The sequence below is a fragment of the Bombus flavifrons genome, chromosome 6, assembly GCF_040668555.2.
Source record: "Bombus flavifrons isolate JBK064 chromosome 6, iyBomFlav1_principal, whole genome shotgun sequence".
Taxonomy (NCBI): Eukaryota; Metazoa; Arthropoda; class Insecta; order Hymenoptera; family Apidae; genus Bombus; species Bombus flavifrons.
In genome coordinates this window covers 910,049-936,453 of record NC_138447.1, presented here as the reverse complement: position 1 = coordinate 936,453, position 26,405 = coordinate 910,049, and the positions used below count along the sequence as shown (strand labels likewise).

Sequence of the window (26,405 nt, the reverse complement as noted above, 5' to 3'; positions counted from 1 at the left end):
CGACCTACCGTCTCTTTCGATTCGATGCTACTCTATTCTACTCTACTCTACTCTACTATAACAAGTAATTCGAGAGCTTCGCGTTCGCGACATTTTTACACGCGTCACAACATCGTAGCTGATACGTAAGTGTGAACGAGCTGCGGCCACGTTATTACACAGGTAATACACCTGTTACCATACGCGTTGCGTAAGCCTCTTCAGAGGCGAACCCTCGGCTCAAACTGGCCACAAGAATTCCGAGTACTTTCACTCGACTTGCTTGTCGGTGAAGAGGTGTCGCGCACCATACATACGCACAACTGCCGTCGTTCGACAGCGTACAGAGAAGGTGAAACATTTGTTGCATACTTTCCAGCCAACCGGTAAAATTCGAGCGAAATTAATTCTGAAAAATTGATGGTTCGTTGCACGATCAATGAGAGTCCAACTCGGAGCGTTATATCCATTATACGCCACGCTCATTCGCCAGTCCGTTCGTTAGGTAATTTAGAAATTAACGTTGTTTCCCTCGACCGTCCTACGCGTGCTATGGATTCGCTGGAATGTAAACGGAGTTTGCGCGATCGACTAATTTTCGATAAAAACGATAACTCATATTGTACTGAAAAAACTAATATTTTGTTCTAGTGGTTCTTTTCTTTTTTGGTACTAAGAAAAAGGAATCTTTTATTTTTTTTTAATATATCACTTTATAATCTACTTTATTGCCCTATGATAGCCCTAGTCTATTAACAGAATTCTATTCTAGATTAAAGTTATGCCAAACAAATAATAAATCGTTTGTACATTAAATTGTACATTAAATGACTCATGCAACCGAGTCAAACAAGAGTAAAACAACTGACACGGTTTCAGGCTGAACCCCCAAGGAACGATAAAAAGGATAGATAGGATATTTATTGGCATAAGCTAAGGAATATCTCGAAGCATAAATCGGTGGATAATACAACGATTTAAAAAAGGGAAGAAAATTTATACGTGACAGGATACGGAACTATATAAGCAATTTAAGTTCATCATATTCAGCTACAAATTATCAGACAATTCGTCTGTATACACAATATATTAAATCACGATCAGGAAATTGCATGATCGATCGCAAACAGAAAATAAATATAATTTATTTCAGGCGTTCACGATATTGTTAACCATGCCAGGATGATTACTAGTATCATGTTTACGTATTTGTTACATCGTCTTCTATTTTATTTTATCATCCGTTAGTTATCGAAATGTATCGAATTAACGAAATAGTCATCCGATATTCTTAGAAAGTTCATTTTCACAAATAAATTCAGTAAGAATTTCCTTAACTGTAATAAAATTTCTAATTTAGCATCGAATGCTACTCCTTCGAAACATATCGACCGAGGGAATTTCCTCGAAGACACCGTAAGTGATAATTTACTTACAGCAACGATTTCCAATTAACTCGCTGCTTTCCGTCGCATTGCTATGCTCTCCAGTTACGCCTTTATTATTTCGAACAAAAAAAAAAACACGTTCAACTCCGCATTCTAGTACATTGGGGCCGCTTCGACTCTTTTACGTTTCCCCTATTGAACATGACATAACGTACTACGAAGTTTCTTCAGCTTTCCCCGACCCTCGTCAAAAGGCTGCGCCATGTCTGTAATTTTCGATATTACACGCTACGGAGTTCGAGGCACAGATGTTCCACCGAACGTCCAACCACTATTTACATAATACGTTTTCTGTATTAAAACATTCGCCTGTCCAGTTGTGCCCGAACGAAAAATTTTTTATGACCGATGTTGCAAATTTGGTTTAAAAAGAGACGAAAATATTCTGAGAAAGCTGTTCGACTTAGATGATCTTTTACTTTGACTCTTTAAAAATAACGCATGGGTACTGTATAAAATTGTTCGCCAAGTTTGCAGCTCCCTATTTTATATTTTTCTCTCTATCCCATAGCGATATCTTTCTGGAAACATCGTTTCATTATACGATTCCAAGATAATTCCAAGTCCAAATTAATTGCAACCGGTAAAAAAGATCTCATAGCGACAGAAAGTACTCAAAACTGCATAAAATATTTGTGAATGAAGAAAGGGTTCCTTATCAATATGTCGTTTGCACGATTGAAGTTCTCCACTTATCAGGTCTTTCCGCTGACCTATATTTCAATATGACACGAATTGTTTAACTTCTTCCAAATTCTACACGTCTGGCTGCTGCACTGATTACGTAAAATTCTTTTCGAAAGGAAAATTAATGAAACATTTACTTCACATCATATAAGTGCAAATTCGATCGAAAGTTCATATGTAATACTATATAATAAATCTAACTCGGTCCGAAATACAAGAAAGTTTCAAAGCTTCGTTAGCTTTAAGTTGCACATTTGTTGATCTTTGCCAATCTACTCTCTTAAGCCAACTACCCTCGAGCTTCTATCTCAGTCAGCAGAAAAAACTCGTATTAATCTCTCCTTGAAATTAAAAATCCTCCACGAATTTCATCATATTTACCAGCAGTAGGCAGTTCGACCGTGAATCGAATTCGTATTACGACATAACATGATTTTCCTTTCGCCTGGAATTACGCACAATCTGTGAAGCTACTACGAATTGAGAGAACTTGCACGCGACGAGATTGTCCAAGTATGCGAAGTGGAAAAAAAATATTCAACAGGGTTTTCAGCTGCAAAGCTACCTCTTTGTATTTATAGAAATTTGTTCTCTCTTTATTAACTTGTGACGCTACGATACCGTTTAGGAGTAGAAATAGCTTGCCAGAAAATTATCTTGAGTTTCGAGAATCTGTGTTAATTTTCTTTCGATTTTTACGTACATTATCTGACGAAAGAATTCGAAAGGAGACACTTGTCGCAAATGCACCATTTACTTGCAATAAAATGCTTTCCCCTGAAAACTACGTCCATTGCCTTTTTTACAATCTCCACTCGTAGCTTAGAGAATCTTTCTTACACAGATCGAGGCAATAAAATCTTGAATCATACACGAAGGCACGTGCATTTACTTTCGCGTGTTAAAACCCTCGATTGTACGTTTATAGCTTTAATCATTGGCTAATTATTTCAAATTTCGTAATGACTGAATTTGTAATAGAGACTGTTGCGCGACGTTCATTTTGGCCTGTGTATTACAGCCCATGTAATATCCAGAAGAAAAGATGGTTTCAAATGTCGCTACATTTTCGAAGAAATTTCGAAAGAATATTTAAATTATAGATGGGTTAAGATAAATAAATTTCATTAAAAAGTTAGTAGCAAAATTCTTTGGGAATGCGTGAGATGAAGTGTTTAAAGTTTAATAGAATGTCTTTTTACGATGTGTAATTAAATTTAGCATTGGATGTCCTTTTTTCCATTTAAATTATACAAATCGATTCTATTGTCTTGAGAACGTAGGAACAGAAATTGCCAGTGATTTTGCAATACGATTCCTGCAAATACCAATGATTTCTTTTTATCGAATGTACGATGCTGCTGTAATGTTGCAATCTCTACATCATTCATCTAAGTTTTTTTTTCGCAAACAACCGATGCGATATTTCAACACAAATACTGGAACGATATAAGGCTGATATTCCTTACAATCAAACTGATAAATTAGAGAAATTAAAATGATTTCTTTCGATAATACTTGAAACGAAGATTTTCTTTCAAAATTTGAAGGAAACGGAACAAAGTAATTTAAGATATTAATTAAAGCAATTAAGATAACTCTGGAAGATATCAAACAATTAAAGGAGAAGCAGGAAAAACATTTGTTCCTGAGATGCACCGGATGTACACGCGATCCCTGCTTGATCGGGCACGAACTCGGTTTTTCAGAAACGCCACGAGTCTAGCGGGGCTAATTCAGTTTCGCTCGGCTCTAATCACGTTTGGCCGGTTAATCGCTCGAAAATCACAGTGCGCTCCGACGTGAGAGAAACGGGCCGACCTAACGCGGCCTGTAAACTTTAAACGCCAACTTAATTCCTAGAGAACCGGCTGTAATTAGACGGTTGAGTTGAATCTTTGCCCCGGGAACACGTGAAATGCTGCTCCAAAGCGATGAGGTCTCTTTGCTTTATGAAGAAGCTTCGTTAAAAGTTTAACTCAAGCTTAGCCTTTTGTTCGTTTCACTTTAACGCAGTTTCGCGGAATAATGCATCTTTCAAAGTAATTCGCAGGTTGCTGGTATTATTTTATGTTTGGGGTTGTTTGGTTAATTTCATGATTGTGCCTTTAATGTATTTAAGATTAAAAAAAATGAGCGTGTGCGTTCAAATGTGGAATTCAAATTAGGAAATAGAAGGGAATAGAAATAGGAAAACATATTTATATGAGAAAAACGCAATATACGTGTCATTTTCAAATATTAAATTTCTCAGTCTTTGAAATCTCTCCTCCTCTTTCGTCTTGAATTCATAATTATAGGAGTTATCACCGTTAGTGATTCCGAAAATTATGTTACGTGGAATGTTGTCTGGAATTTTCTTTTATTGCCATCAAACATTTTAGTCATCGATGTAATTCCACGATCGACGAAACGGTGAATAAACATAAAACAACCCCACGCTACTGTACACGTCGAGAACCAATGCGTAAAATTTAAACGAACATTATCGTTACAAGTCTGGTTTCTTGTAACACACAGAAAACAGCAAGCCAATACCACTTGCATGGTAGAAAATTCTAAACTACTGATACAACCCGTTTTAATTCATTTCATAGAGGCATAACTAAGAGGACTATTCAGATTGTTATGAAATGAAAAATTCCAATGGAATCTTATACCCAACTTGTACAATTATAATAACGAATACAGATCTTCTAAAAAATGTAAGTTACTTACAAATCATAAAAATATCAATCTTGAAAAATACGATATAATGCAGCTAACAACTATCGCTATGATAATTTGATCCTGTCACTGTCATTTCTTACAACAATATCACATATCATACATCATTACCATTCTGCTATTATTTCACTCTGTATATCACTAAATGCAATTGAAATAAACAATTAAATGACATATGCGATAAAAAAGATACTACTAAATCCTCTTACAAATTTTACCTCGAAGGACTTCAAATGGAAAAGCACGTCGCAACATTTTTAACCGCTCTCGAAGTTCATTACTCCAAGAATCGACGATAAAATTTTCCGGGAAGAATCTCTATGATGACCTCCTGAATCTCTAATCCCATTTCCAAAGGTTTCTATCTTCCTCTGCCCGTTCACCTGTTAGCGACACTACACACGCGATAGCATGAGAGAGTCTCTTTGAAGCCATGAAAGCCTCGGCTCTTTCTGCTCTCTCAAGTTCGATGGAGGAGTAGCACAGCCGTAAATAAATAATAGAATTTAGCCAATGAAAGCGGCTCAACGTCGTTGAAATAGGTCCGAGCACTGACCTCACGAGCTTCGATCCGTTGCAAGTCCACGCTTAATTGAACTTCTCTGTGTGCATATACGTACATCAGTACTAGTATCTACATATATAAATGTGTATGCATTCGCACCCACGTGCAATTTTAATCTATGCACGTGCCTGTATTCAACGCCGTACGCATGTCGCTAACGCGAAAATATCGAAATACGATTCCGCTTCTCTCTCGCCACGAGAAAGAAGAAGCCGTTCCAAATTAAAATTCGGGTCGCGTCTTTCGATATACGCAAGTATATAACGAGGTAACAATTTGTTGGTACTCGTCTCAGCGGTGTGCGAGGGTAGTTGCTTCCGGAAACATAAGCTCGATCGGGCTTTTTCATTCGTCCATTTATCATAGCGCTCTTTTGCGTTTGATATAGTATGCACGACTCATGGAATATCTAAATAAGCCGAAAATTCAAACTGAATCACGAGATATCTTAGGTCTGTATGTTGTTAGTAGATGTATAAGCTTCGCCCGAGAAATATCCGACTATTGTATTTAATATTAAAATAAAAGACGATATACACAGGGCAACAACCTCTTAAACCTTTTGAACATATATTTCTTGAGATCTTTAATTTCGTTTTAATTAAGATTAAATGTGAAAAAAAAATAATTTGTCAAGATATGTTAAAACACTTGCAGTTATTTGATAACTTCTAATTGGCGTACTCCTCGGTTTTCATAGATGCTTTCTCGCGGTAAACGATAGTTCTACAATGCTTAATAAGGCGTCAACAAAATGTTTCACACTATGTTACTGTAAACGCACGACACTCGTTCAGAAAGCATCGACACGAAAAAATCTTTCTAATTGATGTAAATGAAGTAATCTGCTCGAATATTTCCAGACTTCGACGCGTGTTCGACAACTTTTAATTAGTCGAGTTTTCTATGCGATCGGCGCTCTCGTATCGTGGCGACGTAGGAAACCAAATTTACGTTGATTTCTCAAACGATGCTTTTTCTGAAAATAAATTACAAATATTTATATTTTTACGGACTTCATACTAGCATCGATAAAGCGCCGAGAGTTGGTAACTAATTTGGGAGTGATTAGGTTAATTTCTCTGCAGAGTCTACGAGTCACGATAATTAACGTTTTCGATCTAAATTCAGCATTATTCTGCAATAACGAACACGCCATTTCCATTCTAAATGTCGCATCACATCAATTAACTCGCTAATACGGACATCAGCAGACGTAGTGTCGTTGACACGAAAGTTAATCCGATTTGCGATCACAAATGTCTTTTGATTATTAACGAATTGAACCGTATAATCAGCGTAGGAAATCGGATATTAAAACGGAACACGTCGAACACACCAAACCTGTCGGTGTTCCCAATATTAATTTATCAAATTGTATTCGGGAAGCGACATTTATTTTTACCGGCGGCACTTAAATCGGCTATATACGAAAGAGGAAATTTATAGATCCTTGCGATCGATAAATAATCAGGCTTTTACGTAATTGTGCGTAATTCAATGAACGCGAACGTCGAATCATGACTGCGGGAGTTCTTGTACATAAAAATTAACCGCTAGTTTATACGTTTGTCGGTTCACATCTTTCGCGTATGTGAACATAATTGCTCACTTACTAAATAAATTAGTGCTTTACGAAGGCATTCGACTACATGCTTGAAAACGAATATTTAAGGAATTTCCAGACCGTCCAATATATATATTACGGTTCAAGTCGCGTTTCTAGCCCTTTCTCAAACGATTCCGAATCCGAGTTTGAAGAACAAAACAATGATCGTACAAATCGAACTTTTGATCGCATCGGCTGAATGTCCTAACGAGATAGGAAGAGTTTCTATGCGAGCGTGGCAAGTGGTGCTGACTGATTTACGATCGTTCCAATTGCGATCGTGGAAAAAGGAACGAAATCAATTTCTGTAAAACCGCAATGCAAACGGTCGTTATTGCCACCATTCGCGAAAGCGATTGGATGTGAGTATGTTAATAAAATGCGTCTTGAGAAAAAGAGTTGACGTCACATGGTGGATTGATTTTAATGGCTGTTGCTTCTTTGGATCTTCGATAACGATGTGTCGAGCGTCTCGTAAAGTAATGTTTGTTTAAACGGTCGTTAACAAATTGCCGTGCGAACGAATCACGAAAACGATGTCTTGTGAAATAGGTCTTCGTGGTAATCAACCTACAGTTTGTATAGAGTACTGTTCCGAACAAACATTTCCGACGAACGTTTCATGGTTTTAATGATTGAATGCATTCTCTATAAGGGCATAAGAATTTGTAGTACTTTCCAAAATAATCCTAGTATTACTCTAAAAAATTATAAATCACTTACGATTTTACTGCTACTTTAAACAAAAACTGGCGGTCAAAGTTTTACAGCATTATTGATCGATATTCTCTACTGGTATGGTTGTATCTGAAACAAAATTTTAAAATGTTACAAATGTTACATTATGTAGTATATATAGAATGTGTACAATTGTTACATTATGTAATATATAAAATGTGTACAATTGTTACAGAATCAAATTAACTGTATAATTTTATACGTTGACTTTAACGATGAAAGAAAAGCATTAAGAACGCGACGTTCGCGCGGTCGCAGGGGCGATCGAAAGGGTGACGAGAAAGAGGAAGAACGATGCGAACAGACCAAGGGGGGTTTGGCAGTGCGACAAGCGCAACGCTGGAAATAGCGACCGGGGGTAGGGAGTCCGGTTTATAGTTAGCTCCTCTTATAGTTAGCCGCTGACTAGCTCTCTGCAGAATGCGAAATCGGTCTTCAAAGCTTCCTCCCTTTCGCCTCTTTCTTCCATGCCCTTTCGTCGAACGCTTTTTTATCTGTCGCCAATTTGCAGACATATTCGTTTCTGTCCGATACTTTCTTCTTTCCTGCATCTTCCTCCTTCCTCTTTTTCCTCCCACTTAGGTTAATCGTTCACTCTTGCCAAACTATTCTAACTCATCCATAGTTTGAACTTTCTCGGGTCCGTTTCTGTTTTAGCTGGGTTTATTTCTGCGCGACGGTTTATCGCATTAGGATCGTGAACGCTTCTCTTTGAAAGCGTCTCTTGGCCCAGACTCAGGAGCACGCTGAGCGACGGAATCTTTGTGAAAAAAGGAAAAGCACTGCAGTTTGCTCGGATCGGGAATGAATTCCGGCGACATATTACGAGTGTTAGGGGATCTAGGTACTAGAGACATTGTCACGATCGCGACTGGATGTCTGGGTACACCACTCGTGCAAAAATAATATAACGACACGGGTTTGTTTCTATATTCTATATCAGATTAAATTCTATTATATTAGATTCTATAATAGAATACTCGCGTGAAGATTTAAGACGAATAGTGCCTTTAGAGAATATTTACATAGAGTGACAATTGGTAATTATGCAAGGTGTGAGAGATATTCCATTTTGTTTGCATTATTAATAAATTCTTATAGAAGTCTGCTTAATTATTTTCGATTGTTACGCGATTATCATTCTCACTTTAAAAGGTACAGTACAGATATTTTAATACAGGCCTATGAAAAAAAAATGCGAGAAAAAATTGTAAATAGGCTTTGATAAGTAAGTAGGTTGATATATTACTTTCTCTATGAATTCACATTTTGAAACAGAAACTAAACTCATAGATGAATAATAATCTTGGAAAATATCTAGTAAAGCGATGTCAATTGCGCAAATTTGATAATTTATGACGAAATGGTAGCCAGTTATCAAATACATGTACCTACTTATACTTGAAAATCTAGCTTCTGTTAGGTATAAGAATGAATGACGATTCATCCAATTTAATGTGAGGAAGCCAGGGATCGAGGATAAAGCAATTTATCGTAATATTCTACGAACGCGAAGGTGTATCAAGCTATACTTATCCGATAAATTCATCAACGAATACCGAATAAAAATACTAATATTCGATATTAAAGTGAGAATTACACTAAAAAGCATAATCACGAAGTGAGAATTACACTGAAAAGCATAATCACGATACCAAATACCAGATATTAAAATTTATATTTACCTACCTATACGTTGCCTACGAATCGATCATTTATTATATTTATAAACTCTGACACTATTAAATCTAACTACAATTCATGAATTTTAGCTTCAGTTGATAAACGCGCACTGATAACGCGGTATCATGGTTAGTAACGTAACTATGTACTTTAAATGTACCACACTTAGCACAAAGATCAGCAAAACGCGCGTTACGAAGTTGATAGAAACCCGAGATCGAAGGCAAACACTTAAATTCAAAACAGAAGAGAAATATCATAAGAAAGCTTTACAGAAAATCTGCAAGACAGTATGATTTAGCAAATTTCGATCGTTCGCCTCTGTGAGAAAGGTTTCGTGATATAAAAAGCATGCAAGAACAAAAGAAAAAATTGAAGGAGACGGAAGAAGCGTAACGTGGAAACGAATACATCGGTATTAAAACGCGACTCTAAGCCTTGCTGCTTTAATTTGCCACCAAGGGAAAAAACGATTTCAGCAATCTGCACAACCCGTGTGACTTTTTATAGTTTACGTCCCAGTGAAACATCTTGTTGGTTACGTTCGCACGTCGGATTTGATTAAACGGGCCTTCGATTCTTCATTCCAGTTGGCTGATCAAAAATGATAGTCATCGTCCAATGAAAGCTGTTTTCCTGTGCATGGTTTCCGCCCGATTCGCGTCGACAGTGCTTGCAGTGATAAGTAAGCAGTCGCACGCGCGTGCGTATACTTTACACGAGTCAATAATTAAACGATAACTTCAGTACATGTCTTTGATAACAATTGTCCAGTGCAAGAAATACATTACATAACTTTTATTACAATTTTAAATTTATCGCCCGAATGGGAGATACGTCGTTCTTTAATTACGTATAAACACGCACTAATTCACAAGGGGTTTTCAAGGTATATAAATTGTATCCTTTCTAAATAGCGCAGTTTCAGCAACTGGAGCACAACAATATTTTGTCGACATTTTATGAATGAACCAAGTAACTTTCAACTTATTATCAACGCACATTTTAATATTACTAGAAGAAACGAGGTGCATTCATACATCATAATCGTTACGCGGAATGAATGAACTATAATGTGGCACGATTTAATAAATGTATAATGGAGATTCTCATTATTCAAACTGTAAGAACAGGGAAGCGTGAGTCGGTAAATAAGAAATTTCACAGATAGGATGACGCTGATATTTAAAAGTAACATTAAATATTTAAGAAACAATAGCATTTATCTTCAGAAGACTTATTATTAAGGCTTATTAACTCGATATTTTATTTCAAGAGAGATCGAAACCACAGCCGAAACTAGACCGTGATTCTCTACCTGAGCTATTCAAGCTCATCCAGACTCATTCTCAATAACGCCTTGATTCTCTCTGGTTGATACCCTGTACGATGCTTTCACTCGGCTCCAAAGCCCCGATAACAATCCTAACACCGCTCGACAGGATCCATAATGCAACCAAATATGTATACGGGCGATGAAGCGTTATACTCGCCGCGGGCCGTTATCGTTAAACCAACTGATCCTCGTCCTCTAATTACACAGCCCCTCCGACCAGACTTTTACGAGATGAATCGGTATCCGATACGATATACGAGCAACGTCTGCGACGAAAAATAATTAACTCGAAAAAATTCAATCCTCCCCTCCCCTATGTCCACTGTGTGACTCTTTGTTTTCACGTTAATTCCATAAATCCCAGTGCAAAGACACGAAATACGTGGCTCAACGGTCCGAAACGTACGCGCTGCTCGTGGCTAACATCAAATTATAAATAGACTGAACTATCCCATTTATCAGCGTCAATAGAGCCGTAAATTTCGCGGCTAACTGTTCTCACTTTACCATCTGGACAAGACCGAGGGAAGTATCCGCTGGCGCGACATAGCGAGTTAGTGCGAGTGAGCACCAGCAAGGATACGCTGCAATCATCCGCGATTTCAGGGTCTTCGCTGACTGCGCTGCGTCAACTCTCTTAGATTCACGCCGGATAGTTAAGTCGTGTTAAATGACCAACGCAACTATCTAGATCCAAAGTACCTATTTCTGGTAAAGGTCAAGAGAAAAAATGGTCGACGACGCGATTCCAATGGCGATTCTCGCGCGGTTCGGGTCGAAAAACGAATTCCTATTACACACGGATAATGTATGTTGTATTATATTTCAGGTGTTATTTATTGGGCTAACGTCATCGGTGCCCGATCGTTGTCGAGCTTCTCCGTGTCCTCGCGACATCGTGCGTATTAATATTCAATTTGCATAGGTTTCTCACCGATGTGCCGCCAGATAGACCATAGTGATTGCTCGCACGCTCTTACGTGATTATTTACGGCGGCTGTTAGGCCGCATTTTAATTTTAGTTGCCAACAGGTGTCGAATTTTCTCGATAAATGTGCGAACCCTCCTATCTTAAATTACACGCATAGTTTAGTCACGAATCTAATTAAATATACATCGATTTTAAGAAATTCGCTATACTATGAAACGGGAACAATAAATCCAGGCACCAAACCGTAAACGAATCCAATAAAAATGTCTGCTTCGCTAAATACGCCCAATGTCGACACAACGGAAACTTTTTTCTATTATTAAGAAAGTAGCAGAAGCACATGGTTCGCCATTAAGCAAACCGATCTCGTCCGCTCACGGGTTACATAACCGTGAGACAAAAGAGAGCTGGCCGAGTCAGAAAATTACAAGTTGGCCACTTTCCATAAAGATGAACGCGTTAGGATTGGAGCAACGTGACAGAGAAGATAAATTTGACCGGTTTTTCGACAGCGCAGCGTTACGCTTTAACATTAGTCCATCACTTTTCGCGGGTTCTATAATCACTTGAACGTATCCATTCACGTGACCAAATAAGTATTTCCCGCAATTCCCGGCTATCCCTCGAGATTTCGCTGCGTCCACCTATTATCAGCATATTTCAGAAGCTCCTTCTTAAGGACCTTGGAGGCCCGTGCCCGGTAATAACGCGAAACCGGCTGTATCCGACAGTTTGGTCGCTCGCTCGCTCGCTCGCTCGCACCTACACCTATCTTCCTCGACTCACACCAGGCTAAATGAATGCAGTCGCTTACAGCTACTGGATACGAAGATTACCCCAAAGGTAATCCTGATCGTACGCAGCTCTCGAAAGGATCCCTCCTCCGGCTAGATTTCTCCTCGAGCAGTTGCTTCTTTTTTCCCGATACCTCCTGCGCTGACGCGCGCAGTGGTATAGGCTCCATTTTTATGGCATCGAAATCGTGTCGAACCCATCCACGAGCTGCAGATTGCACGCCTCGAAAGATATATTTTCGATCGGCCATTTGGATATCGGTAGATGAAAAACTGGTTCTGTCGATCTCATTCATTTTGGTAAATGTATATTATTAAACCGATCGTTTGGAAATGAATTTTTCTTTAAAACTTTTAGATTCTAATGTAATATCCATCTTCCAATTATAGTACGATACAAGGAAACAGTATAAATTTTCTCAATTCTTAAACAAACTATATATTTACCATCATTTTACTTGATCTATCATTCGCAGGAACGAATATCTTCGAATCGTAAGCCGTGTCGTCATTCGACCGCAAAAACCTTCTAACACTCGAGAATCCAAGAGATCAATGACTGACACTATCTTTTACAACACCAAACAACTAGATCCGTATCCCTTGGACGATCTCGAGTTCGCCCAAAGAAATATATCTGGATCGACTAAAAGTTAATTCCACACCAGTGTGCGTGTCACTCTGTCCCTCTCGGTTTTCACGATCGCGGCTGGCTCTTCGTCGTTGGTTCAGCCTCCAGTGGAGGCCGTTCTATTCGCAGAGGAGAGCAGAGGAAGCAACCGATTAAGTTTTTGTTCCCTCGAGTCGAGAATTAGAGGTTGAGAGAAGCTAGCTCTCTCTTGTTGTAAAGAATCGGGGGACGTTGAGAAGAACGCGCCAAAGGAAGAAAGGTCTAGAAGAAGAAGAAGAGTAGAGGAAAAGAGCGGGACCATCCATCGAATGGACCAATTCGTGCACCTGTTCGACTCTCTCGACCTGCTCGATTCCATAAAACATTAACTAGCGTGGTCGTCACGGAACCCAGACAAGGGTCCAACCTCGACCGACTCTCTGGCCTTTGTTCTTCTTTTCCTGCCGGCTAGCTGGACTCGTTCTTCCTCCTTTCCCCATCCCTCGATCGATTGTACGCCGTTCATTATGGGAGGGGGTGGGGAGAGAGAAAGAGAGGCAGAATTACGTTAATCGTTACGAATTAAGTTAATCGGACGAGAAACCCACGATGAATGGCGAAAATCGCGGAACACTTTGCCACATCTTCATCAATGAACGCGACTTTCAGGAGATCAAAGGATCGACTAATACGACTAACTCCGTAATCGCGTAGAGTCTCGTTGTTTTAGAGTCGTCATAAATTACGAAAGAATTTGAAAAATCGTCGAGCCTGTTCCGTAAGAGTTTCGTTGAACGTCGGTGAACGGAGTAACGTTCATTGAAATTTAGTTAGAAAGAACAAAAAAGCATGAATTTTTTTTTTTTTTTTGAAATATTTGCGATGCAGCTATTTCTTGCTTGAAATTAAAAAGAAGTTATCTGTTATAATAGGAAGGTTTTCGACAAAACGTCGAAAAGCTACGCATCAGTGAAATTATTCGATACGTACCGTACATCATTCCATGTTTTCCCCATCTACGTACACGAGGAACGTCTCACTTTCATGAAATATGATTCTCCATGCGCCGGGGCTTAACTTACCTACATAGAATTACATTCAAATATTTGCTCGTGCCGCCAGTAATTAATCAAGGTAGAAGAAGGAGGAGGAGGAGGGTTCAGGACAGTAATCGATTTACCTTTTTAAATTGTTTTGACGTATACATACAGTTAACTACGAGGCCACGAAGCTGTATTTCCACTGAATGAACATTTCTATGCGGCCTTTTATCAGGCATTAGACATATTACGTGTTTCGATAAATCATTCCTTTCCGCTTGAAACGCACCCTGATAGGACAGTCTCTTCTTATGTGTGTGGGACTGCCGTACATGTCAGCATAATACCAAAGTCGCGATGTATCTTTTCTATCTTCTCGCTGCCACGCACTACGATGTCGTAGGAAAGATAGCGGTTTTGTCGTTATTATTACACGGATGTTGCTTTGCTTATTTCTCGGAATCATATACGCTTCCACTTTATCGGTACTAGAAATCCAAACAAGATATGTTTGGTAACTTAGAAACGAAGTTGATAGAATAGTTCTTTCATAAAGTTTGATAAAAGCAGAAATACAGGAAAGAAGAAAAGAGATTTTCTGCGATAAATTCTTCAAATTCTTCGGAGGTATTTACATCACCGATGACTTTATAGCGTCGATATGCGCGATAGCCGATATACACGAAACAGATCGATATACAACTTGTACAAAATGAGACACTGTCAGAAATAATGGATGGAATTCCTATCTTACGTTCAGTGGCAGACAATTCCTATAGCAACCTAGTACGAAGTAAAAGCAAGTGTCGAACCGGTTTGTATCGATGATTAATAGTAGTTCATAACAGGTGATCTGTTTCTGTATTTTTTATCTTTTTAATTTGCATGAAAATCCATGCACTAGGGCTGCGATAGAGTTAACGCGTATAAGTATAGGTCGCACAACACCCTACAACTACAACAGTGCTATAAACAAAATTTACTAAAATCGCCACCTTCAATCGTATTGTAATACAATGACCATATAAATTTAAAGACTTAGTAACCGTAACTGGAGTATCACGATCAAATCCATTAACATTAACGCTTTGAATTATAACAAATTTCGATTAATTTGATTCCAATGACGACGTTAACGCTAAAAGCAAGACCGTTTCGCATCACGCTCGCGTAACGCGAACAAAGAATTTCTCTGCAACGCTTTCGAAGACTCAGTGATTGTTTGTTCCTCGGCTGAAAGCAACTCGACGTCAGGAAAATCAGGCAGCAGCAACACTCGCGTGTATACGATGCCTTAATTACACGCGGGGTCGACGCATTTAATTGCGATACTTTCGTGACCCAGTGTCAGGCGTAGTACGAACTTCATCTAACCGTTTCTATCTGAAGAACGACGCGCCGTGATGCCGTAACATGGGTTGAAACGTTAATGCGTTCCGACCATGCGATAAATCACCAAGTGTATCTACAACAAGCTCGAACGGTGAGCGGACCGCGACCGAGGAAGACGAGGAGAGCCGAGGAAGAGGCATTCTAGCCGCGTGTAATTCCGTAGAGAACGTGAAACGACGCGACGCGGCGCGGCACGGCGGAAGATCGAAAGTCAAGGGACCATGACGAGCTCGACCAGCGGAGGAAAGCATCGACTTTCATCGGCTCAGGAAGCCATCCATTCACGGATCATGAACGGTTCTCGCCCTTGCCTGCTTCATTTTCCAAGATCAAGGCTGTAACCAGATTTTGCGTTTTAACACTTTGAGACCTAACTAGAAAAGGAAAGACATTAACGCGGAATGTTCTGTGTCGAGGTTTCCTGCAATGGTACAAGTTGAAATATCGAAGCTTCGTATTTCAGAAACGTAACTTTGAAATTTATGAAAAATCCAAGATGTCCATATCATCGGTTTAGCTGTCAGACATAAGATGACTTTAAGAATTTGTAAAGGAGATGGATCAGATAGTGATAAATGCGAAGCGACAATGAGATATAACAGATTATTTTCTGTTATTTTCTGTATACTCAAGATTTAGAACAACGATAATAATAGAAGCGCTGAGTCAAGTTAAACGACGACCGAAATGAGGGTGGCTGACGAACGATAATCAAGCACGATAAAGATGTGCAAGCTCGATATATCTAAATGCTGAACGCTACTCCGTGTAAAAATTGTGGGGAAATTGGCGATGAATGGATAAATCGTTCCAAAAGAAGTTTCCAAGGTTTTATATTCAGCCAGAATTTAAATTTCTAGACAACAATTTATGCGTAAATATCTTGCGTGTATTATAGCAAATATACAATATATTTTATTATATAGGAGAAATGCATATCGATCATTGATCACGAGTAACATCGTTTGCTTAAGCTAAGAGTATACAATGGAAATAAATGCCTACGCAAGTGCGTATGATGCCAGACACCTCACATTTTGCATACGATTAAAAGTGATATCATCAAGAAAAGGTATAACATGTTGCTCGAATCTTCTTTTTCCAAAACCTTATAGATTCTACGAACTGATTATTACGACAGAAAAGGAGAGAGAAGAACGTCCCTTGCAAGGGACCATATCCTTCAACGGACGTGTAATTATGTTAACTTTTTGTTTTAATATTTTTTTTATTTTTCCTGTAATATATCATCATCTATCGTATCGGCATTATGCAACAAAAAATTCGATTTATATCTGGTTATAGACGAAATTAATTCCACAAGAAACTGGCATCGGATATGCTGTGGTTAGAAGTTTAATAGAATACTGTTATAATGTTTCATTAGTAGTATTTCTTTAATTATCACAGCGAATAGCTAGTCGAATACAGGATTCTTAGAACAAAAATATCCGTTGACAAGACTGAATGATTTAATCGGTTATAGCAATTACTCAGCAAGATAGACGCAAGCTGGAGTTCCTTTCTAATACACGGTTAAATCTCTTCGAAATAACTCAACATGATTTTACCTCCTCGATGGCTGAAGGATTAGGATTAATCCTTGTAGATTGAGGGACGAAAAATTGACGTAGAAACGACGACGGACCTTTAGGCTCGTCAAATCGTCTGAGCTTGGTCTATCCTGGGACCATAAATGTACATGCGTATGTGCATCATGGAAGATTGGAAAATTATAATGTCTTAGCTAGCAGGAAGAGCCAAAGCATCGGGAGATAGGCACCGGATACTTAAGACGGTAACAACGTAATCCGGCGAGAATAAAAACGTCGACTTCCTCCGGGTATCAAGTCGTCTTTCTACATTTTATCACTTTGCTCAATGGGAGAATGTAACGCGTTACATTCGTTTTGCTCCGATCGCGATCGCTCAGAAGTTGGAGTTTTGATCTCCCCATCAACTGGAATTGGAGTTTCTCGAAAGATAAACGAAGGTTCAGTCTTTTACATTTTCCAACGACCATGACGTAAGCGATCGTAGCGTACATTGTCTTTGAGGTTTTACGAGTTCTTTCCTACGGCAAAAGGAATTTTAACGGGAGATTTTTAGTGCCAGGATTAGGACTTTACAAATCATTATACTTCCCGCGTGTATCTTGTACGCATCGTCTTCGCTGTCTCCTATTTAACTATATCATAAATTATAGAAAATGAATGAAAATATATGTATATGTATGGTATATTATAAACATTGTTAAATATGATCGATATATGTGATAAAACACGGTATTTTGAGATAACGGTGCAGAGACATTACGACTAGAAAGAAGTTCTTGGAATTCAAAGTATAGAAACGATATCTTGTCAATTCCAGAAAATACCTACCATTTTTCACGAATGGATATTTAATGGATATATATAACATTAATTTTATATCGTAAACGAATCGAGTACTGCTTTGGATTATCAAACGATTATTCACTCGTATGCGAGCAATCTGAAAGACTCTAGACAGAACGATGCCAAGGACATGTTTACACGTAGCGCGAGCGCTCGCGTATTATTCAATCTGAACAAATCTTTAGTTGTTTCGCTAAAAAAGTGATTTACATTAAAATTGGAACATATTTGCATGCAATTACAGACGGCGAAAGATCGAAGACCGTACACCTGCCTGTACTATTTAACCACGAACACTGTTACCCCGGACAGTTGGAAAAAATATATCACTGACATACCGGTGAGTCAATCGCCTATCTCGCGTAAAACGCATTCCGTCTCGCTGCTGCACCTTGCATTGCGTTATCTCTGATTCATGCTACTTGGAGGGTTGCAATTCGATAGAAATTAAAATAGTTTTCTTCGGTTTGTCCATTATCTGTGAACGACATAAATTTTCAAACGCATTCCCGATATCGCTTTTTGCGATTCTTTCCGAATTCGAAGACCAATTCGAGCTAGATCAATTACGGATTAATTACGTCGTTAGCACGAATAAATCAGCTGTGCGAACAATCGATAGACAGCCTGTCGTATTCGTAGATAAATTACCTAATGCAGCTTACAATCTCTGTTCATACACGGTAACTATTCATCACCATTCGAGAATATTTATTAAAGTAAGGAGAGCCACGATGTAGTTACGCGATATCTGATGTACCCAATGGCTACTCGACTAGTTTCCTTAATCCAACTAAGTGGATAGTCCCAGGAAAGTGATTTTATATGAAAGGCAAAACGGAAATGAGAATAGCTGTAGGGGGAAACGCGGCAATCGGAATACGATAAAACGAGAAATTATTAAAAGTACGTTTGGAATCGAACCAATCATAGACTTACTTGAAAACTTAAGCGATATGAAGTATCAGAAAAAGTCGCATAATTTAATATCCGTAATAATTACGAAGGATAAAAATACAGGCCTGTTAAGTCATTTTTAGCGAAGCATAGTTATAAACACGAGTCGGAATAAAATAGCACGAGGTTTTATGATTGCTTCCTAAAGGGATTTACGTAATTTTACTCTTGAGAACCTGTTCAAATGCGAACCGATGCGATACATGAGTGATAGGTAGACGATATTGACGCGATAACGGTAAAAACTATTATCTAAGAATACAAATAAGAAAAATTGAACAAGCGCTTCTTTCCTGTTGCCGATTTCATCGCAGAATGAAATCGTAAACGGTGGAATCGCATCCGTTAAATTATAAATCGTGAAACGTGAGATCGTCGATCGTTCGTCGAATGTTCAACTACTACACCTGTTGACCAAGATAACCTGTGGGGTCGTATGGCACGTGCCGACATTTTTCACTTTTTTAACCATGGACGCACGCATCTGATTTACCTGCCGTCAGATAAGACAGTCCAGTTTTCTCTGCTAGCTGCTGGCAGCGGTTTGGCCGCAAGCCAGCGCGCGCCACGCGTGTCCAATAGAATTCAAATGCGCCGCTAGAGACATTCCTCCGAAGGATCGTGATCCAGACGGCTGAACCTGTGTGCGTGCAGAAGCTTCGACGTGTGGTAGGAACGCGAATTTCATGAGACGTGGCAGACTACCGTCCTCAGAGCGCAAAGCTTCTTGTAATGAAAATTCGCCGAGTTCTAATAGATCCTCGACTTATTCTCACTCTCTTCCCGAGGTATGCTTTGCGATTTCCCAAAGTTTGATTAAAGTTTCTCAAAGTCGAGGAATATATAATATTTTCCAAAAGATTGTTATCATATTCCTGAAGCAAGCTCTTAAAATATCGGATAACTTGCAATATCGTGATAGTCTTCTTAGTGGGTGACATTTGTGACGGTAGATGCCGTAAATCTGTTCGAGATTATAGTTCCGGAGACGTATTTTGCGAAGAACTGTTTGATTATGCATGAAGAAATACGAAAGAACTTTTCGCTGTCCAAAAATAATTTCACGCAAGATAAAGTGCAGCTCACAAATACGTTGCGTGACATGAAAAATCCAGTTTCGAGACGCAAATAACAGTACTACCGGCTGAAATAGTACGTACGTGTCTCGAAAAACCATTTGGAAGCCGAAAGTCCGAGCCAGCTAAAGAAATACAGTCTCAAAGTTTAGAGGAGAGCCACGTCGCGTCGTTGTAAAGCTCTCATGGAAAAAAGAACGGGGATCGCTCGGGGTACCAATTTTAACGTGCCTCGGATACGAACTTTGGTTGAAAATCGAGTAATTGAAAACTATTAATGTCATGCGTGAAGCCACATGATTTGGGATAGAAAACGACGCAATACCGTATGTTGAAGTATTTCATACATTTCCGTGTAGTCTTGTTCTTCGAAGAATAACGATCGTAATCAAACTTCAACGAAATATGCATTTAGACTTCAACGATGTTTCTATATTTTCGAATATCATGTAATTCCCGATTTAATACTATAAAATTCATCTTCCTTTTTATTTTAATCCATATCCAAACCTTATCGAGGATTAATCTGCCTTTTCCTACACGGAAGATAATACACGATATTATCGTAAAACTTGGACAAACTTGTGCAAAGATACACGCTAACATCTTACATCGAATCAACGCTTGAAAAATCTTCTCTTGTAACAACAAACTCGAAACAGCCAAAGTCGCATATTGTAACGAAGCGAAAGACAGGATTCTCCTCTGGCTGTACGCGTAGCTTGTTGCAAGGATCAAGCAGCAGAAATCGCCAATAAACAAGCAGAAATTGTCAGAAAATCCCTCTCCCGTATCGCGTGGAACTCGAACGCTGGTGACGAGACTTCAAACTCTATCCTCGATTCGCCCGCATGTTCGATACAGCGCAACTTCAGCGTCGAATAAACATCATAAACGTCGTTCGTCTCGGACACGCTGCTGAATAAATTCAGACGGTATTCGACGGGACGAAGAATCAGCGAAGACGGGTTCATGGAAACGCGAGAACGCGCGCAAAACCAAATGGAACTTACTAAAGATAGGAGAGAAGAGATTGGAAGAGGAAGACGCCCACGTGGTGCGATAGTAACGCAGCATCGACTAGTGAGAGGGATTTTCATTCAACGTCATCTGTATCCTCTCCTTCGTCGTATTCGCGATGGATCCATGACATTCGCAATCCGTACGAGCAAACCGCAACTTTGATTATAGTGCGCGATTTTACAGCGCGTAGAGTGGATTCCAAATGTTTTCAAGTACATATTTGCAGTATTGAAAAATTCTACTTAAAGTATGCTGTTTTATTTTCAAATCGGTGCTTTGTGTTGTAAATAATATGACTTACCCTCATGTTCCTCAAAAGGTATCTACTCTACTTAACTCGACTGTGTTAAATTGTCGTTAATATCATCATGATTAATTATTCAGAAATGTCAAAATGAGGAAAAGACATCTTTGCGATCTACAAAATTCACGTTGTACTAAGTGAAGACATGAGAAAATTACACATTATCTATGGTAAAATCACGAAACTAACTAAAATATAATCAGCCATAAATTACTGCGGAAACTGTTTTATCAAACGTATTTGTATACATGCGTAAGATTAGCAGCCGATAAAAAATAATTACAAGTGAGAAATGATGGTCAAATAATTTGTACAGTTTTTAAGTATATTTCATACGCAGTCTATATAGTTTTACAACAACAATTACTTGTCTAGATGAAGCTGTACTCCAAAGGATTTATTACCGAAGTGTGTACTAAAAATACGTTCGACTTGGAGTAAATTGTACACTTCGTAAACTACGAGGAAGAACGCAACTTCTACCTTCCTCGTACGATTATAATCCACATACTATCTTTTGCGAACGAATGAAAAGACAAATGAAAAATAATCATAAAGCCATCAAAGTTTCGGATGATTTATAAAAATATCGATTGGTCATTACAAGAATTCAACCTCGCGTAAGACTACGAACACGCAGAAAAATCCATTCGAGCATCAAACCGTGTGAAACGACGAATCATTTTAAGTGCGCTCACACGTGACAGAAAGAAATTCCTCTAAAACGCAAAGACAGGTCCTTTTCGAAACTAGACGCTCAGACTTCCTAGTAAACGGGACAAAGAAGGGAAAAAAGTGATAGAATGATTGTTCGTCCTGTGAAGCGCGGTTCTTTTAAGATCAACAAGAACTAAGTGAAATTCGTTCGGATGCGTGGCAAATGCACAGGAAAGAGGAACGTTGCGTTCCATTATGGTGAGGCTGGCAATAAAAGTCCATCTACGCATCTGTCTTTCCTAGTTTTTCTCAGTAGACAGTCTCGTACCATCCAAATGGATGACGCAGCACCTTTCGCATGGCACTGAAACTGTCTCTCTCTCTCTCTCTCTCTCTCTCTCGCTCTCTCTCTCGCTCTCTCTCTCTCTCTCTATCTATCTATCTATCTCTATCTCTATCTCTATCTCTATCTCTATCTCTATCTCTATCTCTATCTCTATCTCTATCTCTATCTCTATCTCTATCTCTATCTCTATCTCTTCCTCTCTTTCTATCTTCCTCCCTGTAGCAAAAATATTCCGCAAAGTTGGAATAAAATGGTACGTATGTTCGACGCGTAACACGAATATTGCCGTGAAATCAGCCATGTCACATAGAGCAACGCGCATTCTGTTCGATGACAAAAATCTTGATTCTGTTCACTTTTCTATAAACAATTGTAAAACGTATGCGTCGTTCGTGCAAAAACGTGATGCAGCGTTTTCGAAATAACCAAGAAAAAGGGTCGCAGTTGACTTGTCCAAGGTTCGTGTTTTTGTTACTTCATTTTGAGGAGGTTGGATTTGCTTTACGATTGTGACGCGATGAATCGACTATTCAAACTTTTAAGCGTTAATCATATGCGACGATTTGTGGACTATCGCGTGATAGGGCGTGTGATCTGGTATTTATGTATTAATTTTAGAACCTGTAACGTCGAGATTACGTAAGATTGGCAGAACTACAAAAACCTGAAAATATACCACTTGCAGATCAAGGAAATCCAGGATCGATCGCTAGACTACCGCATAATTCCCGGAATGATAAACTGGCTAACCATCCTACGGCTATCATCCAGAGTGGAAATCACTCGGGCGATTTTTCGATCGAGGACGCTCATCGAAGCGATCCAGGAACGTGTATTTTAAAATCACTTGAATTTTAATCGAACCGCGTGCGGTTGTCATCAATTAACGTGCATTAAAGCTACGACGAGCAAGAGTGTTCATCCGGAGGGAAGGAGTTCATTCCACTTTGGCGGGATCGTGAGAGACAGAGAGGGTAACGGAGACTAGATGCGTGCATCCAGCTTAGCAAGGGAAAGATGGCAGCTCTCATAGGTTTCAGAAGCCCTCGGGGTCCGGAGGCCGCCACAGCCTGAAGGCTTAGAATTCGCATCGTGAGGCACATCACGTCTCCGTGGGGTCTTCGTTTCTCTTCCTCCTCCCCGCTGCTTCTTTCTTCAGCTTCTTTAGCTTCTCCACCTTTCCTCTGCTTCTCATCTCCTTTTTTCCACCGGTCATCCTATCGCGTTAGGTCACGCAGACAAAACGTGCACCAAGGGTCGGGACACGACGCGCTACCGTGCACGCCACGCTTTAGAATGAATTTCGTTTGCATCCTACCAATTGCATTCCTTTCGAGCCCTGAGCCGTTTCCTGCCCGCGTGTCCTCCAAGCAGCCTTGCCGCGTACTTTTCCTTTTTCCCCCTTTCTCTTCCCTTTCCCTTTGTTCAACGATCGAGCATCAGATACCGCATTGATGAGAAGGCCAGTCCTGCCCGCTGGTTTATCATTCAATTTATCAATCATATCGCTAGTTTGTATTATTGGATTCGCCGTTTCAGCAGTAACCTGAACGAGTTTAAAAACCATTGTTGTTCGTTATACACACTATATATATACATGATAAAAATATATATATTTTTTTATATATATTTCCTAATTTAAAAACAAAAATACTCACTTTTTGCGATCCTCGAGTAAGATCTAATCATCCACTAATATCGAATAACCGTTTCTATTAATTTACATTTTTCGGTTCAACGATGTTTCCACGTTCCGATTCGATGATCTTCGACCGAAAGCTCGTCCAAGAGGATATCACGTGAAAATCGTGGTAGTCGAAGCACGAAGGGCCGCGCGACGTGCGTATACAATCTATTAGAATGCATTTCTTTTGTTTCGTATTTCGCGGCCGTTCACAATGTTCGACTGCATTCCGAAGGGTGTGCCACTTCCTGCACGTGTGTCCTCCAGGCAGCCTTGCCCTCCCCCACAACATTTCATGTTCATAGAAACGGCTGATGAATCATGTTCGTTTATCTATCGTCGTTTAGAAATTTTTATCCAACAGAGAGTGCAATAGAATAATTCTACTACAACGAGAAGAACGTTGGTACTTAAGAATTATCAGTTCATCTTTAATTTATACTATCGATTTTATTTTATTACTATTAGAGGAACATTTAACAATTCCGAAAATAACATTTTTCAATCTCATTCTATTGTATCGAATTTGATTTCATGACCAAGAAGAATAAGAAAACTTTGTCTATTTTTAACTGATATAGCAATGAAAATAATGATATATTAAGAATTATAAAATTATTTCTAGAAATGTAGCCAAATATTCTACAGGTATAGTATTAAGTACAAATTCAGTGAACAGTAATTACTAGGGCATTAACTATGAATTGCGAGTAAAAGAATAAACAGAAAGAACGTATAATTAATCATTAGTTATTAACAACGCATGGTTACATAAGTAGTTAATTCACTTTAAGCGAAATTTACCGCTGCACACATTAAGAAAATTATTTTCTCTTTATACGATCGAATTCTTACGAGCTTAAAATATCATTGTTTAATGACGAAATAAACATACGCTGCGATTGTAATAGACATAAAAACGTTCTCGATAACTATAGTTCCTATGTAACTTCTCGATAACTCCAGTTATTTCCATAAGTAACATGTAACTACATGATAGCCATTCATTTCCTTGGATAATTTTAATAACTCATTTTAATACATTTCGTGGCAAGAACTAATTCAACGATATATCATGTTGATATTATCTGCATTTACCAAACAATTTTACTCATCTCAGCCTTTTTCGCTGAGACCTACCAACAATTGGAGAAGATTTACCACATATTTGGTGTATATTTAAATGATTTTACATACAAATTAACACATAAAACTACTACATTTTAATATTTTACGTATGTTTACATTTCAAACGCTATATTCGTAACTGCTTTCCTTCTCTCTATCAAGTACTCTATGTACAAATGTAATTTCGTCGTTTAAAAGCGAAAGGTCAAACTCATCTTCACTTGAGCTGATTTCATTACTACATCCCAAGCTTATAGGGTTCAACAAATTTGAAAATAATATTCCGATTGCTACGACTGCTAAGCTCAAACTGACGCCGAAGACGCAGCCCGATTCATGATCACGAACTAACTTGACATAAGAAAATCTTATAGCCATTTGAAGTGTATTATTCTACATTTCGTAAGATTATACGTAAGAAGCATAGAAACCCATTCATGAAGCTATATTAGCATCGACGCTTCGAGTTCCAAAGAAATCAAACCTAAATAAACATCGTCGCCGTTCGAGTCACTGTATCAAACCAAGTGATGGCCGAGAATCACCTCTCGAGTGCAAAGGGTTCATATTCAATTATTCGCAGTGAAAAAAAAATTCAATCTGCAGCTGTTTTAAAAGCTATAAGATTTCTTCAACATTAACAAGCGAATTCCATATTCCGTTCCTATTAACACTCAGAATCGTCGATTTTCTCTTTACTTTAATGTTCGTAAATTACATAACGATACACGAAATGGCGCAAAAATATCTGACGGTATTAGCTGAATTCGCAGAAATGAAAATTTGTCGTTTGTCAAAAATTTCAGTCGTTGGCACACTTACCGCTCGACGAAACACCAAAAAAGCAGTCTAATGACCAGAACGATGGCCACCGTGAAAAAAGTTTCCGTTATTACGAAAATAACGAGCATGGAGAGCCGGCAAGGGTCATTTTCGGGCAACCAGGAATACGATAACTCAATGAAGAACCAACGTAGCGAGCGTCCCCGTGATCAATCGACGATCATGTTACGGAACACAAAGTCTAGGTCCACCAGAAATCCGCTCGGGTTTCTCAACTGGATTCATCCAGGGATTCGGGACATTCGAGTAACGAGAACGCTGACGAAAAACGAAGGCACAAGATACGGACAAAAAGTTTAACCAGTGGTCCAGTGACACCCTAAGACTTGGTTGTTGGTAACGGATTCTCTTTTTCTGACGTTCGGAGTCAGATAGTGTATCGAAATACTTTGAAAAGTACCGAGGTCTTTGGAAGATGTTCTTCATACGGAACTTTCCACAAATACATA

General features: G+C 38.9%; 1 protein-coding gene across 2 annotated transcripts in view; it reads right to left on the bottom strand.

Annotated features, from left to right (window-relative positions):
* The window catches only part of LOC138180528 (uncharacterized), a 77,691-nt gene that overhangs the window by 26,554 nt on the left and 24,732 nt on the right, over positions 1–26,405 (bottom strand). The window contains exon 2 of one of the 2 annotated variants that reach the window (XM_069114460.1): positions 7,739–7,822. The exons of the other annotated variant lie outside the window; for it this stretch is intronic. The gene's annotated coding sequence lies outside the window, so the exon portion shown is untranslated. The remainder of the gene's footprint in view (positions 1–7,738; positions 7,823–26,405) is intronic. 2 annotated transcript variants of the gene reach the window in all.